Source organism: Mesoplodon mirus, assembly GCF_964341445.2.
Source record: "Mesoplodon mirus genome assembly, chromosome: 14".
Lineage (NCBI taxonomy): Eukaryota > Metazoa > Chordata > Mammalia > Artiodactyla > Ziphiidae > Mesoplodon > Mesoplodon mirus.
The window spans coordinates 76781833-76801142 of record NC_138990.1 but is presented as its reverse complement, the minus strand read 5'-3'; the positions used below and the strand labels follow the sequence as shown (position 1 = coordinate 76801142).

At 45.0% G+C, this 19310-nt stretch overlaps 1 protein-coding gene across 1 annotated transcript in view; it reads right to left on the bottom strand.

Annotated features, from left to right (window-relative positions):
* The window catches only part of B3GNT2 (UDP-GlcNAc:betaGal beta-1,3-N-acetylglucosaminyltransferase 2), a 31098-nt gene that overhangs the window by 2886 nt on the left and 8902 nt on the right, over positions 1–19310 (bottom strand). The window lies entirely within an intron of this gene.

Genomic DNA, 19310 nt, shown 5'->3' with positions numbered 1-19310 from the left:
ATAATTCACAGGTGCTTCAACTTCCTTGCTTACACAAGGACATATACAAATCAGTGTGCTGCAAACGGATGTACTCACAAATCATAATAACAAATACAGTTTATATTTGTTATTATGTACATACCTGCACACACACATAACTGTATTTATGTGAGTTGCAACATGTGCAGGTCCATGTCATTCACTTTGATCCCCTATTTTACTCTATTTTTTTTTAAATGGTGGCCACAACCTTGAATTGCTTCCTGACCTTCCATTTTACAGATGAGGAAACCAAGGCAGAAAGATTAAGACACTTGCCCAGGGCTGCAGGGTTAGGAGGTGGAGGAGACACTAACCACACTGTGTTCAGAGAGATGAAACCAGCTTCACACCAACTTCATCCAAGTCGCCCACAACTGAGACGAACGAAAATGTCATCAACAGAAGAATGGATTATGAAACTGTGCTATATTCATACACTGGAACAACCCCTAGCAATAAAGAGGAAAACTACTGCCATGAGCAACAACAGTGAGGGAGAGAGAGACCTCAAACTCCATTTATGTTAGGTTCAAGAAGGCAAAATTAATCTAGGCCGTAGAAATCTGAAAGTGATAGGGGTAGGGATTTTGAATGGAGAGAGTCAGGAGGGGCCTTCCTGGGTATAGACATATACTGTGTATGTCTTGATTTGGATGAGGTTTCATGGGTGTATACATTTGTCAAAAGTCAAACTGTATTCTTAAGATCCCTGCTGTTTATAGCAAGAAGGAAAAGAGAAATGAAAACGACATTTTAGTGAAATATCAAAGGCTAAGAATAGATTTCAGGCTGTGGGCAACAGAACAAAGAAAGAGTAATGAGATGGTTTGCTGGGGTTGTAACTGCAGAGTTCTAACACTAGTGAGACAGATGGCCCAAGAACAACCAGTTAGATAAGCTTGACATTAAAAGACAACCCCAAAAAGTGGAATGGCAATACTCGGTAAAGAATTTTCTTATCAGGTTGGGACCTCCCTGGTGGCACAGTTGTTAAGAATCCGCCTGCCAATGCAGGGGACACGAGTTTGAGCCCTGGTCCGGGAAGATCCCACACGCCGCGGAGCAACTACGCCTGTGCGCCACAACTACTGAGCCCACGTGCCACAACTACTGAAGCCCGCGAGCTCTAGGGTCCACGTGCCGCAACTACTGAGCCCACGTGCTGCAACTACTGAAGCCCAGGTGCCTAGAGCCCGTGCTCTGCAGCAAGAGAAGCCACCGCAATGAGAAGCCCGTGCACTGCAATGAAGAGTAGCCCCTGCTCGCCACAACTAGAGAAAAACCCATGCACAGCAACAAAGACCCAATGCAGCCAAAAACAAATTAAAAAAAAAAAAGAATTTTCTTATCAGGTTAATTCTACAGTTGAGAATTCATGCTCAGAAAAGAATCCCAAAGAAGTATTGCTTCTCAGGCACGGTGCATTATTATCTTGATACAAGGAGCCTCTGAAGTAGGTATTGTTACTTTTATTCCTATTTTATACCTGAAGAAACAGATTTAAAGAAGTAACTGTGTTAAGGGCAGAGCTGGAATCCTAGCCAAGGTGATGGGGGTTCTAAGACCACCATGTCAAATGGTAGCCACTCTTCTCTGACCTCTAGAACAAAATGGGTTTTTTTATTGGGGGGGCTGCAGTTAATAAACATTGATTCTTCTAAAATTTCAATACAAAATGTGAAAGTTCAAAAAGGATGGTGTAAAGGAAACAGTTTGGTATCACTGGAGGAGCATGCGATTTTGTTTATTTGTTTTTTTTTTAATTTATTTAATTTATTTATTTTTGGCTGCATTGGGTCTTCGTTGCTGCACGCGGGCTTTCTCTGGTTGCAGTGAGCAGGGTCCACTCTTTGTTGTGGTGCACAGGTTTCTCATTGCAGTGGCTTCTCCTGCCATGCAGCACGGGCTCTAGGCACATGGGCCTCAGTAGTTGCGGCACGCGGGCTCAGCAGTCGTGGCTAGCAGGCTCTAGAGCGCAGGCTCAGTAGTTGTGGCGCACGGGCTTAGCTGCTCTGCAGCATGTGGGATCCTTCCAGATCAGGGCTCAAACCCGCGTCCCCCGCATTGGCAGGCGGACTCCCAACCACTGCGCCACCAGGGAAGCCCTGTTTGTTTTTTTAAAATTGAAGCATAGTTGACTTACAACATTATATTAGTTTTAGGTATACAACATTGTGATTTGCTACTTTTATAGATTATACTCCATACAAAGTTATGATAAAATATTGACTATATTCCCTGTGCTGTCCATTACATCCTTGTAACTTATTGATTATGTATTTTAATCAAGGGTAGTGTTTATTTATTTATTTGTTACTATAAGATTTAAAAATTCACTGGGTTCTAACAAATAGTCTCAAGGCAGAAGTATCTGTCACACTGAGAATGCTGTGAAGTTATCACTACGTTGAACAGCCCAGATTAGATAATGGGAATTCACAAACTGTTTTGCGTCTCTTAAAATCTGTCCAGTAGATCCAAATCTAGTTGCTTGTATTTATCACTGCTAAATAGTTTCGGTTAAGGATATGTAAGTAAAAGATGTTTTTATAAAACCAGTCCCTACACCATACCTTCCACTCCTCAAAGCCTGTACACAGCTAGAGAACATGGCAGATGATAAAGTTATGTGGGTGCTCTCAGCTCACCCAGGTAAGCAGCCTCCCATCACCACTCCATTCTCCCCTCACTTCTCAACCACTACCCACCCTCCACCCCTCAAGAATCCCACTACTGAGGTACCAAGAAAGGGCCTTCTTAAACTTCCTCCAAAGATGGCGGTAAAAAAAAAAAAAAAAACCCACAAGATATTCCCTACTCCTTAATTATAGTTTTAAAGGGCCCCGAGTCACACACAACCTGAATAATTCATAAGTCTATGGTCCATGCCCTCCTTAGGTCAGCTCCTTTCAAGTGAGCCTCTGAGCACAACTTTTATGCAAACTGAAGGCCAGTACATCTTCGGCACCCTAAACCTCTTTGTTTTGGGCCTAACTTGCCAGGACAGGAGAGCTCAAGTGGACACTTGGAATGTATTTGTGTGGGTATCTGATACAATTAAAGAATCAGTCATCTTATTAGCAAATAAATCATGGATAGTTTTAAGTTGGGTTTTTTTTGGCCTCCAAATTCGAGACAAAACACTTTCAAAAAAAAAAAAAAAAAAACCATTCTCTCTAAATTAGGATAATTTTCCTAAAGCTGAAGTAGCACTTGACCCAGTATCACTGGTCTTGCCCTTCATGTGAACAGGCTGAAAGGAGGACAAGGAAAAGTATGAGGGTGAACAGAGAAAGACTACAATGAGCAAGAAGATCTGGAAGGAAAAACAGCACATGCTATGAACAGCTAACTACTTGGCAGAAATTTTCAACTCACAAAAGGAGTATGGATATCAGTAGACTATTCCTGAAATTTCTACAGTAAAACAGGACAGCTTAAGGGAGAAAAAAAGAGAAGCACAGTACTTTTACATAGCAGGTCGTGAAACTGTAAGTTAATTTTTCTAGGAAAAGATTCAGGGTGGATAATATAATTCCAGATAAATGAGCCAGTTATGCATCCAGACCTATGGATACCTGCAATCCAGCCAGAACCATCTGAAATGATGGTGTGAAGTTTCGTATCACGAAAAGCACCAATCCTTCTTTCAGGAATACTTTGAAGAGTGCATTAAGCTTGCTGACCCTGGCCAAGGTTTCCAGCTTTATCACGGCAATTCAGGCTTTTATTTCTGCCATCAAGACCCAGCCAGGACCTCCCATATTCTCAGCCAAGACAGGGCTTTGTGGCTCTCAAAGGGACACCATCCTCCCCTTGTTTCAAGGATTCGAGTCCTTGATTCAAGGATTCCAGAACATTTCCTGTCCATTTCTCATTTGTGCCCCCTCAGGGAAGCTGAGAGGATACCACTTTACCAGGGAGAAAAACAAAGGCTCCAAGAGGGTTATAACTGGGCTGCCTAAATGTCACCACAGTGTTAAGAGGTAAGGCCAAGATGACACAGTCTTCTGGCTCCTAATCCAGGGCTTTTGGGATCTCCTCCTTTTTCTACAAGGCATGGCCACATTCTTGTAACCTGGTCCAGGTCAACAGTGAAGTCTCAAGGGCTGGCTCAAGGCTGAAAAGACCCAAATCACTGGGTCATGGTACATTTGGTTGTTACAAAGACTTTCCAAAGAAAGGGAAATTGGAGCCTAGAAGCTCCCAGCCCCACTTCTGACAAGGGGCCAGCCTTCTTTTTCTAAATTCCCAAACGTGCAGCTTGGCCTAACTCTTACCACTATTTCTAAAGGGCATTTCTTCCAAACCAACCTGAGAAGGAAGGGTGGGAAAACCATCCAGATTCTCAATTATACATTTCCATCGAGTGTAAATGTCAACTTTCATTTGTGACCAAGGCACAGTCCCTCGCATGAGAACTAGACTCTTACAATAAACCAAAGTTCATGGAAAGGAGGATAAAGCAGTGACCTCCATAAAAATATCTGTGGGAAAAAGCTCTCTGAATATTTGACTAAATATTCCCATTACAGACATAAAACCAATTCCGTGTCCTTTTTTGAGCAGGAAGTTACATTGCTCAAAAAGAATTTTGAGTAAGAAAACCTACCCTGAAGCTAGGGAAGATGTTATACAACCCTCACTGTGAAACAGAGAATTTTTACTGTAACAGAAATAGAAAATCCCATATGCAGACAAAGAACAACCTTAGCTTTCACTTTGTACTTGGGAGTAGACTCTCCCCAACAGAGACTGAACAGTCTTAAAATTTCTAAAACACTTCAGTTGATTTTGTTTAACAACAACTTCCTTCTTTATTTTGCAATTAAAATATTTAGAAAGGTAGAGACACACACACAAAAATTTGTGTTAGCTGAAAATGGATTATAAAATGGTACAGATGCCATGCTTAAACTATGTGAAAATCCAGATAAGATACCACACAAAAACAAAACCAGGTTAATCAGGGTGGTAGGATTATAGGTTATTTTCATATTCTTTAATGCTGCCACTCCATCTTCCCCCTTCAGCAGCCTCTACCACTCACATCTAGACTGCCTGGGATGGGGGCTGGGGCACGTCACACACAAATCCTAATGCCAGGTCCCCATTTCTAGAGCCCACATCACTAGCTTGGGCCATGGCCTCCCAGTCCCAGACACTCCAGCCCTGTACTGGACCCTGCGGTGTTCAGCACAGGCTCTGTCACAACATCCATCCCTAGGTCACTGCACACCTTTCCGTGGGCCCGTGCTCTCTGCCTGAAGCCATCTATTAGAGAGGACTCCTCAAAATAATAGTGAAATATGAACACTTATGCTTTATTTTAATAAATATTTAGGTACCACTGGCTATGTGCCAGGCACCAGTGATGCTATGAGGCAGATACTCAGAGAGGAGATTTAACTTGTCCCAGGTCACACAGCTGGCAGATGGCAGAGCCGGGATTCAAACCTAAGCGGCTCCTCCTAAAACTCCAGCATCTGAGTTTTAAACCATGATACAAGTGAACACTGCAGCACAGGCTTAGGACGTAAGGAACTAAAAGGATGATGGTCTGATTTTCAATGGTTAATCTTCTTAAAAGATTATTTTAAAAACTGTTTTTATTTAAAATTTTTAAAGCTTTATATTTATACATCTGAACCCTCAAAACTACCATCAGTCAAAGTCAGATATGAGAGGTAGGGCGGGGTCATAAGTAACATTTACTGAATGACTATTCTGTAGTCATTTCGCTTCCCAATACGCAGTCTATAACAATCCCAATGTTCCATTCCTGGACACTAGACTGGGAACCACTAAAGAGGATGGTCCTAAAAGGTTCCCTCCAGTTCTGAAAGCGAAGCGCTGGCCAGAAGACATTTGAATGTGGCCACTGACAGCTACAAAGACCCATTCTCACAAAGCTCTGAGTCAGAGCCTGACTCCTCCACCCCAAGGGGCTCCGGCATGCTAGGCAGGCAGCCACAAGTAGCTGGTCAGGGACAGAACAGCAACCACACCCGGACCCAGTCCAAAACCTGTGCCCAGGACTGCCTTTGCTGCCCGCACCCCCAGTACCAAAGTGAAAGATAAAAGAAAGGCAGCACCTTCCTGTAATCAGGAAATGAAATGACCAGCCACCCCATCTAGTCAGGCTGAGGCTTGGAGGCGAGAAATCCAAGTTCCTGATTCGGTCACGGGAGTGTGAGCAGGCGGCCTCCGTGTCTAGGGGCGTCCTGCTTTCTGCTCACTCTCCTGCACAAATGGGACCCACAAATCCTCCAGGAGATAAAGAGCCCAAGCCCGCTGCCATACCACGGGAGCAGGGGACGTGTACGTCATTCTGCCTGCCCAACCTCCCCCATCCTCCCTCCAGAAGCCTGGTGAGAGTGGCTAAATCCTTACTTCCCAGGCTTCTAACATCTGTTGCCTGGTCCTTGCCAGACTTTTCCAGATTCTGCTCAGATAAAGAGACACAGAGAGCTTGCAGCTAAGTGGGGCCACCTCCCAGCACTCAGGGCAGACAGTGGGGTGGTGATAAGGGCGTGAGTGCAGCAGCTCAGTGGGACCAGAGGAGCTGGGCCATACCTAGAGCTCGTTCCTTAATGGGAGCAAGAAGCCTGGCCTCGGTTCTTGCCTGGGCTGGTGCCGGGGAGCCCCAGGATTCCCCCCACAATCTCACCTAGAAGCTGGCATGAAGCGAGAACATGTGTCTGACTGCTTTCTGGTCTGTAAGTCCTAGAACAACTATCAGCTAAATTCAAGGAATTTGTTTCATAGTCATTAGCAGTACCCTTCATGTTCAAAATTTAAAGGGAAAAGTACATATGATGAATCTATTTACTTACATGCCCCCACAGGTGACATTATACATCAAAGTGTCTATAGGACGTGTTTTGGTCCCCATTGATTATAGTTCCCCCAAAACCCAATGTAGCTAATTTTCTCAAATGGTATTTATCATTTAAAATAAAATCAATCACTAAGTTCATTCTTTAAATAAATGTGCATAGAATTTTCAGAAAAGGAGAAAGAGGAAAATTTAGTAAACAGTGACAGGGATTAACCCTCCCAGAGGCCATCCTGCCCCTGCCTTTAGTAAAACTGGTAAGAATTTTAGATCTTCAGTGTATAAGATTATGTCATTATAAAACAAGGCTCGTAGATGTTTTGAGGATGGAAATGTTCCAGATCCATAGTTAGTCTGGTACCTGGAGTCAGAGAGCCCAGAATTAAATTCTGGTTATGCTACCTACTACTAGCTGTGTGACCTTATGCAAGTTGCTTGACTTCTCTGAGCCCCAGTTTCCTCATTTGTGAAATGGGGATGATATAACCTACCGCACCAGGGTGTTGTCTACTGTGCATTGGGCTTTCAATAGTTTTCCTTCACAGGCTCTGATTCCTCCTCCAAACACTAAGCATACTTCCCAAGTTTTGTCATTCATTGCCTCTTTTACAAATATTCTCTCTCTAGAAACCCATCTATCCATCGTCTTAAACATTACCTCCAGAAGAAGTATCACAAGTTGACCCAGCTAACTCCAGATAGTAAATGCCGTGTGGAGTTTCTCTTCCTGGGCCCCCCATCTGCAATGGATCAACTTCCCATGTGCACTCCCCAGCAGGACCTTGAATTGCTTCTTCCCCCTGCTTTCCACATCCAGCACATCTGTGTTCCCACCTCTGTAACATCACTTGCACCTCCTCCTCACCTGTCCTCTATCCCATTCAGGCTCTGCCACTGGCTACTGGAGGAACCCAATGCCTTACTTCCCACAGCTCCCAAATATGCCCTGTTCCCCCAGCTACTCAGTCTTCAGCCCCTGTACATACATTCCCTCTCATGCTGTTCCCTGGTTTGGTCACCACCACCAACATGGCACCGCTCCCTCATAGCCTAACTGTAACTGTGTTGTCTTCTAAAACTCCTCTCTGCTCCAATCTTGGAGCTTAGGGCCTCATGACCTCTTCCCCTCTTCTGTGAGTTCTCCTGACCAAGGATATGCCCCAGCCTAAATACCAGCCTCATTCCTCCAATCTTCTCACTCACATGCCCTTCTGGTCCCTTTATGATGATTTGTGCTTCCTTTCACACCACCTCCTGCCAACATCCTCCATCTCTACACCATATACACTTGAACCTCCACTACCGCAAACACATTTCTCTTCCAGAAAAATCCCAGCTTCACTCTGCCACCTGAGGAGTGCCCTCTGTCTGCCATGCCTTCCTGAAGAGCTTCTACTCCTAAATTAGGTCAAGTGTCACTCCTGAAGAGCCCACCTCCCAGGAGTTAGGGTATCCTCTGTGATCAAGGTCTTCACCCTGCACCACCATTACCCCAGCACATGGCATCTGAGAGTCATTCAGCATTTACTGAATAGAAAGGTATTTGGGTCATCTGGTTAAGTTCACTGAATACAGATGTTCAGTAGAAATTAGATTAATTAAATATACATACCCTTTCTCCAAAGAGATGACACAGGAAAAATCACCTATATGTGTGTTGGTCAACGACACATATGTATTTATAGAAATCTGTCTCACCTGGGTGGGTGTGGGCAAGATTTGAAGAGGTAAACTGTGGTGAAAAGCCCAGCCCAGCCCCTCATTTCCCACAGGCGGCCCAGGCCCTCCAGTGTGGGAATGCAGAAGCATGGGATTCAGCAGTGCTTCTAGGTGAGGGCTCCATCCCTCCTCTGGCAGCACACCCAAGCCAACTCTCCTTTATCCCATCCCCAGAGGAGCCTCCACATTCCTTCCTGGTGAGGGAAGGACCTCCAGCAAGTGTTACCCCCACCAAGGCCATGATAGCAGAGGGACAGGGTGAAAGTGCGTAAAGGAAGGCAGGCCCCAGTACAGACTGGAAGCTTGGAGGCATCTATTTACCTAGGTGGGAAACCATTTTAGAAAAGAAATGCTGCAATGCAGGCAGTCACTTCTGGGGGAGCTTCATGTGCTTTGGAAGCCCTTGTTAAGAGCCTGTACATGGCTATGGTTTGGTAAGTGTTTCCCCTCCAAGCTCCAGGACCTATGTACAAACCAGTAGAGTCTGGCAGGCTCTCAACAAGCCCTCAGAGAAATCCCTAGAAGATTTCTCTTTGATTCATCCTTCCGTTTGCTTAGTTGGCTTACATGGAATGTATTTCAGTCTGGGTCCAATCAGGAGGCAGAAACCACACAGTAATTCAAGCAGGGGAAGTTTAAAAATATAATAATTGAGTAACTATAAAGATGGAATAGAACTCTAATGCCCTGTACCAGACGAAAAGTACCCAAGAAAGGACAGGCGTGGAAGAAAAGTTCAGAGCTTGTTGAAGTAGGCATACATGGCAGTTCCTGGGTGCCTAGGCCAGAGATGGTCCAGTCACCAGGAGAGCATGAACAACCCTCTGGGATGCAGGCACAAAGCCTGGAACACGCAAGAGTCCCCATCAGGAGGGTTTCAGGAAACAAACCTTGCAGACTGCTGGGACGGTGTGCACAGAGAACGAGGGTGCGGAAGGAGTCATGCACACACAGGGAGTCTGGCTGCTGCTGGGACAGGAACTGGAGAGGCCGCCCTCTGCAGAAGCTTAGCACGTCAATGCATGACTCGGACAGGCACAGCTCAGGGCCACTGCTCAGGACAAAGATCAGGTGGCCAGCTCACTAGATGGCCAGGATCACGGGGCTCCCAGTGTGTATACATGTGGGGGCTGAAGAGATGCAGCGACCTGGGCTGGGCACAGGCTCCCCCTTCTACCACGGCTGCCAGAGCTGGAGAGAGGACACAGCAGCCACATGCTGGAGAGAGCTGTGGCCTGCAGACCCGCAGGAAAACAGCAGGCTCTACAGGAAGCCTGGTTCTAGACTCTGGGAACCAGGAAGGAAAATCTCTTTTTCCTGCAACATCCTCTTCAGAGCCCTCAACTTAGAGAAGGCAAAGGAAAAATATTTGAAGGCTTTGATCCATTTTTACACATCAGGCAACAAAGGGTGAATTTGGAGCTGACAGGCAATAGTTAAAAACTGATACAAGTTAGAGATCTCTATATCACCAACCTGAAGTCATATTCCAACCAGGAACACTGTTACTCAAGTCTGGAGTTAGGGGAAAAGTGTATAAAACATGTATAAAACTGTACAGTGAATCGATAGACAAGCAATAAATACGAGACAGTCCATTTGTCGACATCAGAGGACGAGGCAGGGACCTGAGTGGGGCTTGAAACAGGGTAGATTTCAGAGATGTGAGGAGAAGCAGGGCAGGCAAGAGTCGGGGGGGGGGGGGGTACAGGGTGTCTGCATGCAGAGACCAACACAGCCAGTTTGTGGGCAGATGGATGCTGAGGCCACTGGAGAGAACAGATAAGCGCTACTGAGCCCAAGGGCTCTCCACGGGATGGGAGTGCACCATGCCTACATCTAATGTAACAAATGCTGCTGCCAGAGGGATTATAGGAACGTGTTTTCTTTCACAGCCCCTCTATTAAAAAAACAAACAAACAAACAGAAGACTGACTAAATCACACAAGAATATGAAATAGGGAAAAATGAAGAACTTCTAAATTGTATGTCCATGTTGATTACAAATACAGTTGGCTACTGTGTTCAGAGATTTAACTTCTATAAAGCAGATTAGGTTCACAAGCGGAAGACAGCATGATCTGAGGGGTTCATCTTCTATCATCAGATCTCTAATGCACCTCTGACAGAGTACAGGCATTTGGCCTGGCTTACTAATCACTAACCCACGAGTCGGGGACTTCCCTGGTGGTCCAGTGGATAAGACCCTGCACTCCCAATGCAGCGGGCCTGGGTTGATCCCTGGTTGGGGAACTAGATTCCGCATGCCGCAACTAAGAGTTTGTGTGCTGCAACTAAGAGCCCACGTGCCTCAACTAAGACCCAGCGCAGCCTAATACTAAAAACAAACAAACAAACATGAGTTGTTTCTGATTTTCCCTATAATCGAAAAAGAAAAACTGATGAACAACCTCATATGTGCATCTTTGTCCATCGTCTTATTATTTCCTTTGGAAAAATTACAAAGAGAACATACATTTTTAAAGTCATTTAGAATATAATCAAATTACTCCCTGTCCCACCCATCCCCCACCAAAAACAAAAGCCAGATTGATTTATCCTTTCACTGTACACACCCAAGAGCACAGCACTCTCCACGTTGACTGTGGACACTGTCCTTCTTTTTAATCTTCACAAAAAAAGGACCTCTGCTTGTTTTAACTGACCCATCGTCATTCACGTGCTTCCTTCCTGACTTCCCACTCCTCATGCCCTTTGCCCATTTTCCACACCGGGATATTCTCACCTCATTTAATCTTTTTTTTTTTTTTTTTAATTTATTTCTGGCCGCATTAGGTCTTCGTTGCTGTGCACAGGCTTTCTCTAGCTGTGGCGAGGGGGGGCTACTCTTTGTTGCAGTGCACGGGCTTCTCATTGCAGTGGCTTCTCTTGTTGCGGGGCACGGGCTCTAGGCACGCAGGCTTCAGTAGTTGTGGCACGCGGGCTCAGTAGTTGTGGCGCACGGGCTTAGTTGCTCCGCAGCATGTGGGATCTTCCCAAACCAGGGCTCGAACCCATGTCTCCTGCATTGGCAGGTGGATTCTTAACCACTGCGCCACCAGGGAAGCCCTCATTTAATCGTTACAAACTCAAAAATGTGAAGCAATTACTCTGAGGTCACAAAGCTAATCTGGGTGGAGCCAGCACTTGGACCCTGGACCCTGACCCCAAGTCTAAACTCTTTCTACCACACAACCTCGTTGCTCAAAGAAGATTTCAAGAATCCTCAAGTAAAGTTGCACTTTAAAAAAAAATTACTTAGGAAGTAAAATCATTGCATCTGTGGATACCCAGAAGATGTAGGCAGTTTCAAAGAAAGCCATGCGGTTGCGTTTTGTTTTTAAGCAGCATGAGAAAGGAATAATGTAGACAGAATCTCCAGAAGGGAACCAGTCAGTAGTCTTAAGGTGCCCAGAGGTCCTGGTCTGGTAAGGCGGGCCCCGCCCCTGCTTTGGTGGAGTCCCTGCAGCTCTGTGGTAGGTGCTAATCCACACTGAGGAATGAGAGACTGGCAGCAGCTTCAACCAGCCCAATCTAACAAACCTGTTGGGCAAACCTTTTTGGCAAGAGCTTTTACACAGAAAAAGCCCTGCCTCTCCTCTCCCCCTCCCTTCCTGGGGGCACCACAGTCTGAGGCTGAAGGGATCCCAGAACAGTCCTCCCACCTGCTAGAGGTTATCCGAGTGGGCCTGCATTGCAGCCCAGCTCTCCAGGCTCTGAGAGGAAGGGACACTGGCCATGTCAGAAAAGGTGATGGAAGAGCAAGTGTTGGCCACAAACTGGACCCTCTCACCCTTTTACTTGTTTTCTCCAGAACATGCACATGCATTCCACACACAGATCATATCCCGAGTTCATTACCAAAGAGAAGCTACAAGAATTTCTTTTCCAGGGCCTTATAGCTCTACTCCAACCACCTCCCATACAGAAGAAGAAACCAAGATGCAGAGAGGCACAGAGGCTTGCCCAGGGTCAGCGTAGGGAGGAGTCGCGCAGTGAGAATCATCATCAGGGACAAAGTCTCATTCTCATAGTCATAGCTTCAATTCTGAGCCATCAACATAAAAAACAAGGCCAGCAAGGCGGACTGCAGCAGCACCACCATGAACCCGCCCCGCTCCCAGACAGTGGTTTTATTACTTCCTTTTTGCTGTCTTTAACACTTCACACATACTTATCTGACTTACCACACCTCTCCGGTAACAAGTCTTACACACTCCACAGGGCACATGGCCATCAAGAGCAGGGGCTGGGCCATTTCATTTCAGTCTCTCTAGCGTTTGCCACTCTGACAACATATTGACAGTCAATACATTTGAGGACAAGAAGGACATAAACGGGGAGGGGCAGTAAAGGAACGAGGATTAAATAAAGGAAAATTTCTATTCCTTGACCTTCTTCATCTTTTGCTCCACACAAATCATTGTTGAATAATTACACACACAGGCCCTGCATTTCCGGGCCCCCCAGAGACCCTCCCTGGCCCCTGGCTGTCTGTGTCAGGCCAGGTCACTCCTCTTCACAACTGTCATAAGCCTTTTCCAATTCCTGTGCTTTCCCCTCCATGCCTCACCCTCACCCATCAGCACAGCATCACTGGGTGTCATCTCAGTGCAGGACATCATCTAAAAAAATCCCAGGAAAGAGTCTCATATGATTAAACAAATCTGTAAACAAACTAAGGCCCAAGGGATGGGAGGAGTGGAGGAAGAAGGCAATTAAAAATTAATAAAAATGCTCAAGCATAAATTACAGTACTGGACTAGAAACTAAGTTATCATTATATAATATAAACTATATTACATAAACGAAGTTATCAAACTGACCTTGTATAAGTGCTTCTGGAAACAAGCAGGCCATCAGCCATGGCTTGGCAATCTTGGTGGACAGAGATGGGGCGGGGAGGAGATAACTCGGGGCCTGCTATGTGGGCTACTTCTGTCTACAGTCACACATAGAGAAAAGCTGGTGAAACCAATTAAGAAAGAATATTTTCACATAGGTACTGGAAAAGAGATTATTGTCATTTTACACAGTAAAATGCATGAAACACTCAATCAAAGACTAATTTAATGGGACTTCGCTGGTGGCACCGTGGTTAAGAATCCACCTGCCAACGCAGGGGACATGGGTTCAAGCCCTGGTCTGGGAAGATCCCACGTACCGTGGATAAACGAAGCCCGTGCACCACAGCTACTGAGCCTGCACTCTAGACCCCGCGAACCACAACTACCAAGCCCATGTGCTGCAACCACTGAAGCCCGCACGGCACAACAAGAGAAGCCACTGCAATGAGAAGTCCGCACACGGCAACAAAGAGTAGCCCCCACTCACCGCAACTAGAGAAAGTCCGTGCGCAGCAATGAAGACCCAATGCAGCCAAAATTAAATAAATAAATAAATCTATTTAAGAAAAAGACTAATTTAACAAAATCAAAAGTTGACTCTCCTCAAAGTTTTAGGATTGACTTTCAAAATCACATCATTCCTCACCACTTAATTCCATGGGCTATAATAAATGACCATAAAGAGAAGTAAAATTTTTTAGATTTTAAAACAATCACTTTAATGTTAAGCTCTTGGGCAGCCAAATTCAATCTGCCATTTTCCCCAACAGAGATTCACCTATGTCACTTCCGAAAGGTACTCTACAAACTCTTTCACATCACCAATATTCTTCCCAATTCTATTAAATTTGGTAATCCTTGTCCCCATGAAATGTAGGGTTTGAGAGCACCTCCATCAACTCTTGCAAAATAAAAGTTTACATTTGTTTACATTTATTTCCAAAATAAAAATATATCTCCAAAATAAACATTGTTTGAACATGCTGCAAGTTGAGATTGCATTAATACCAGTGACATTCATTGTGTTTTTCTTAAATAATTTAATAAATTGCCTTGGGAAGTCTCAATTTCTTGGCTATTTGGATGAAGGTTTCCAGTGACAAATTTCCTTAAAGAGCATTTGCCCTTGGGTACAACAAAGGGTACAACAAAGGGGACACAAGGGGACACCAAGGAGCATAAAGTGCCATGCCTCGGGCTCCAGGACTCCCTGCTTAGCCATTTGGAGTCTCTTAGAGAAGCAGCTTTGAGATAACTGCCTGACTCACTCTTTCAAAAACATGCATGAAAAGCACAGAGTTGTACAGAATTGACATGTGCTGAGATGTAAATAATGCTGTATTAAAATAAAAGGAATCAACAGGTGTGACATCTTGAGAGAGGAGGAAAAAAGAAATGAAATGAAGAAATGGGGTGGAGGTACCAGGGACACTCCCTACAACAAGAAAAATTAACAACTGCACACCAGCCTCTACCCATTCACCAGCAGCTTTTGTAATAGGGAAGAAGAAATCTGACTCCATACTGAATCTGTTTCTTTTACTTTAACCTTTGCGTTCTATTGCTTTTGCTACAAGTTAAGAACGTTGCCTATAGCCTGCAATATACAGGACAGTCCATTCTCAAGGCTCTGACCTTTAAAGGTATAACACTTTCCCATTCATATAAAAAGCTGCAGAACAGAGAATAACGTTTGTCTTGTTGGAGGTTTACAGGAGCATCATGACCTTTAGACACCTACATGGACAGCTGCAAGAACAAAGGATTCTGACACCAAGAAGTCTGCAACAACCAGCCACATCCCCTCCCCTTCTAGCATAAAAGCAGCCTGAATCCTAACCCAGGTAAGACAGTTCTTTTGGATGCCAGTCCACCATCTTCTCAGTCTGCTGGCTTTCCGAATATAGCCCCTACTCCTTGATCCAACAATTCATCTCTCGATTTACTGGCCTGTCATGCACTGAGCTGTCCAAGCTTGGACTCGGTAACATTTGTCCATGTGCCAGGAATTGTGCCAAAGGCCCAAGGGAATACACAGTGGTTACTGAGGTATCCTCATTTTACAGATAAGTGAACTGCTTCCAGAAACTTGTCTGAGGTTCCCAAGATGGAGAGTGGAGGGAGGGGGCAGGAACTGGGAACCCAAATGGGCAGCTCCTGGCCTGCAAGTCTATCTCAGCTGCTGCCAAACTTGAAGACAGGCAGAGAGCTGCATGGATGGCACAGCTGGGATGGAGGAGCACTTGGCACCCTGTCCTCATTAAGTGCTCCCACAAAGACCCCATCCTAGATCCAAGTATGCCACCCTCAAAACCCCCTCCTGGGACCCAGCAGCCCTTAAGAACAACTGCTGTCCTCACTCACACCATCGCTCATGCTGGCTCTCCCAGCCTGAGACACCCATTCTCTTGCTTCTCAATCCTGCCCCCACACTTAAAGGTACAGGTTCAAATCCCACTGCCTTCTCCATAAGGACACCCTCGGTTCCCCTAGTGCACTGTATCTAATCCTCTCCTCCTAGCACCTGGGACTCCCCAAACTGAAGCCCCTCAAAAGGACTGCCAAGAGCTAGTTACCCAGACCCCCCCCTACCCCCAGCAATGCTTCCCAGCCTGAATAGTTCCAGGTGAGGTGAGATCCACTCTCCTCACCCTGGAGGGAGGCAGGACCAAGAGGCTCCCCAGCCCACAGGCTGTAACTGTGAGGTGAAAGCACCCCAACTGCTGAGCGCCAGGCTCTGCTCTTCACACACAGAGTATCCAATGAAAATACGTGCCCCTGGGAGAAGACCTCTTCTCCAGAGACAGAGGCCATCCTCCTCCCAGAAGACAACCTCTCTAGTGACAAGTGACCCTGGGGTGGCAACTTCAGGATGGGGTACCAAACAAGCAGAGTGGCTCCCCTCTCTCCCAGCCTCCATCTCCCAGATTCCTTTCCTGCTTCTTCTCCCTTTCTCAAATGTTGTTAAATTTCACCAAGTTACCGATGGGTGCTTGAGGACTGTTCTTAGATTTTTTTAAAATATCAAAATTAATCACATGGATTTAAAATATACATCCTCAAAACAGTGACATTTTGGCTTTTTGTCCAAATGTTCTATTAAAGGGGAAGCTGTTCAACCAAGACTTATGTCTACATATTTAAAGAAGGGATGAAATAGTAACATCGCTTTCTCTGGCCACCTGCCAAGAAAAATTTATGTTGTCAAAATAAAAGAGAACATGTTGTTTGCTCAATATATGAGCACACTGCTGAGCAGCTTAGAAATTGGGCCTCTTTTACCAAGCAGTTTAAATCACCTAATTTTATTTACTTTTAAAAATTTTTATCAGAGTATAGTTGATTTACAATGTTGTGTTACATTTCAGGTGTACAGCAAAGAGAATTAGTTATACGTATACCCGCTCTTTTTTTAGATTCTCTTCCCATATAGGCCATTACAGAGTACTGAGTAGAGTTCCCTGTGCTATACGGTAGGTCCTTATTTGTTATCTATTTTATATATAGTAGTGTGTATGAGTCAGTCCCAATCTCCCAATTTATCCCTCCTCCCCCTTACCCCCTGTAACCCTAAATTTGTTTTCTTAAATCACCTAATTTTAAGTGTCTCTGTGAATGTTACCTTCATGTATCATAGATTATCACCTCCTTGGAAACATCGGGGGCCACAGCAATCTCTGTGTCTCTGTGTCATTTGCACGCTGTGCCCACTCCTTCCTCCCTCGGGGGGTCCAATCACTCCCAGAACTTCTGCCACCTCTACACTGATGACTCCCACACCCACACCTGGAGGTCCAATCCAGCATGACCTTGCCCTCCCACTCTGGGTGGTGCTCACATAGCATCTTAGTCACGTGTGGGGCAGGGACAAAAAAAAGAAGAAAAGAGAGGCCATCATGCTGAAACCAGAGATGGCTGCCTGAGGCTTCATTATAGCACCCTCTGTTATCTGCACTTGTTTAAAAATTTCCATTATAAAGAGGCTTTTTTTTCTAAAGAGGATCCATCAGAACCTTGAGGAAAAAAATTCAAAAGAGAGAAACAGTCAGTTAAAAATAGGAGTATTCATGAGAGATATTTTAAGTTCATCTGAAGGAAATAATTCCTTTTGTGGTGAAGGGAGAAAAAAAATAAAAGGGTTGCATCTCATTTACTTAAAGAATAAAAGCTACATAAGTTCCTTATAAACAAGCATCAAATTTAGCCATAAAATAATAAATGTAAAATACATGTCATTAGTCCCAAAGGTTAAATATTTATAGAGGATGGTATTTGTAACAAACCCACTTTGATCCTTTCACTGTTAAGACAAATAGATTTGATTCTGAAAACATCACCAGGCTTTTCACTGAACAATCTAGACCCAGACTTGAAGTTGGTTTTTGTTTTTTTAAAACAACTGTGTTACTCCCTGATCAGGACTCAAAAACACAAGAAGCACTTCAAGAAGCACTTGGATGTTAAGTGCTTTTCAAAGAAAATAAACAACAACAGAATTCTAAAGCACAAATTATAAGCCTTAGCAGGTTAATGGTCCATGGACCATAAATATGGTCCATATTCATGACTGCAGTAGATTCAAACAATCAACATATGAGCTTTGCTGTGCAGGTTTTTTCCTATTATGCAGGGGGTGGGGATGAGGAGGGAACAAGCTAAGTGGGTTGCCATGGTTACAAAGATATTTAATGTCAGCTCAGGGACCAAAATCTACTTCAAGTTCTCCACATGGACCAGTCTCCCTTTTCAGTAAGTCAATCCCCAGCCCCCACAAGATTACTGTCCCCTGGGACAGTCCTTGCTGCTGCTCCCCTGGGGTCCTGCATCAATGTCATCGTCCACCTCAAAGCTCTCCCTCTGCAGTAGCTCCAGGCACAGGCTGCTCTTTCCCTCTCCGACAACTTCCTGAAAAGGTTCCATGGCTTGTCACGCCCCTTTGTTGTGCCTTGACCTTCCCAATCCCCTTCACCCCTCTAGAACCTTCACAGTCCGCTGCCTCTCCTGACTTCCCAGAGCACCTAACACTGGTGGCCACCATCCCTACTCCCACCCCAAGTTCAAGACCATCCATCCCCTAACCCCAATTCTCTACTGGTTCTCTTGCATCTTGGCAGCCTTTGCTCCTGGCCTCATCCCCCAAAATGGGCACTCTCCACAGTTCTGGGTTCAAGCCTATGGTGGGTCTTCCTTCACCCTACACTCCTGTCTTCTGGACCCTCCTTCCACACCACTACAGCCTCCAAGTCCCAAGGTTAAGAAATGTTCCAACGTACCCCTATCTGTAGCTCACTTACTTCACACCTCCCTGAATTGGTTTCCAAATCTCATCCCATCCACTATCTTTTTCTCTCTCACTCCCTTGCAAATAAATCACACACACAGGCACACATACACTTTATTTTTTTAATGTACCACATCCTCTTTTTTTTTTAACATCTTTATTGGAGTATAATTGCTTTACAATGGTGTGTTAGTTTCTGCTGTATAACAAAGTGAATCAGCTATACATATACATATATCCCCAATCTCCTCCCTCTTGCATCTCCCTGCCTCCCACCCCTCTAGGTGGTCACAAAGCACCGAGCTGATCTCCCTGTGCTATGCGGCTGCTTCCCACTAGCTAGCTATTTTACATTTGGTAGTGTATATATGTCCATGCCACTCTCTCACTTTGTCCCAGCTTACCCTTCCCACTCCTCGTGTCCTCAAGTCCATTCTCTATGTCTGCATCTTTATTCCTGTACTGCCCCTAGGTTCTTCAGAACTTTTTTTTTTTTTTTTTTTTTTAAGATTCCATTTTAATCCTGTACCGTCCTTGACCTGGTTTGGGCCCTCAGTTTTCCCCCAGCAAGACTGATGAAGTGACCTAATTCAACAAATAT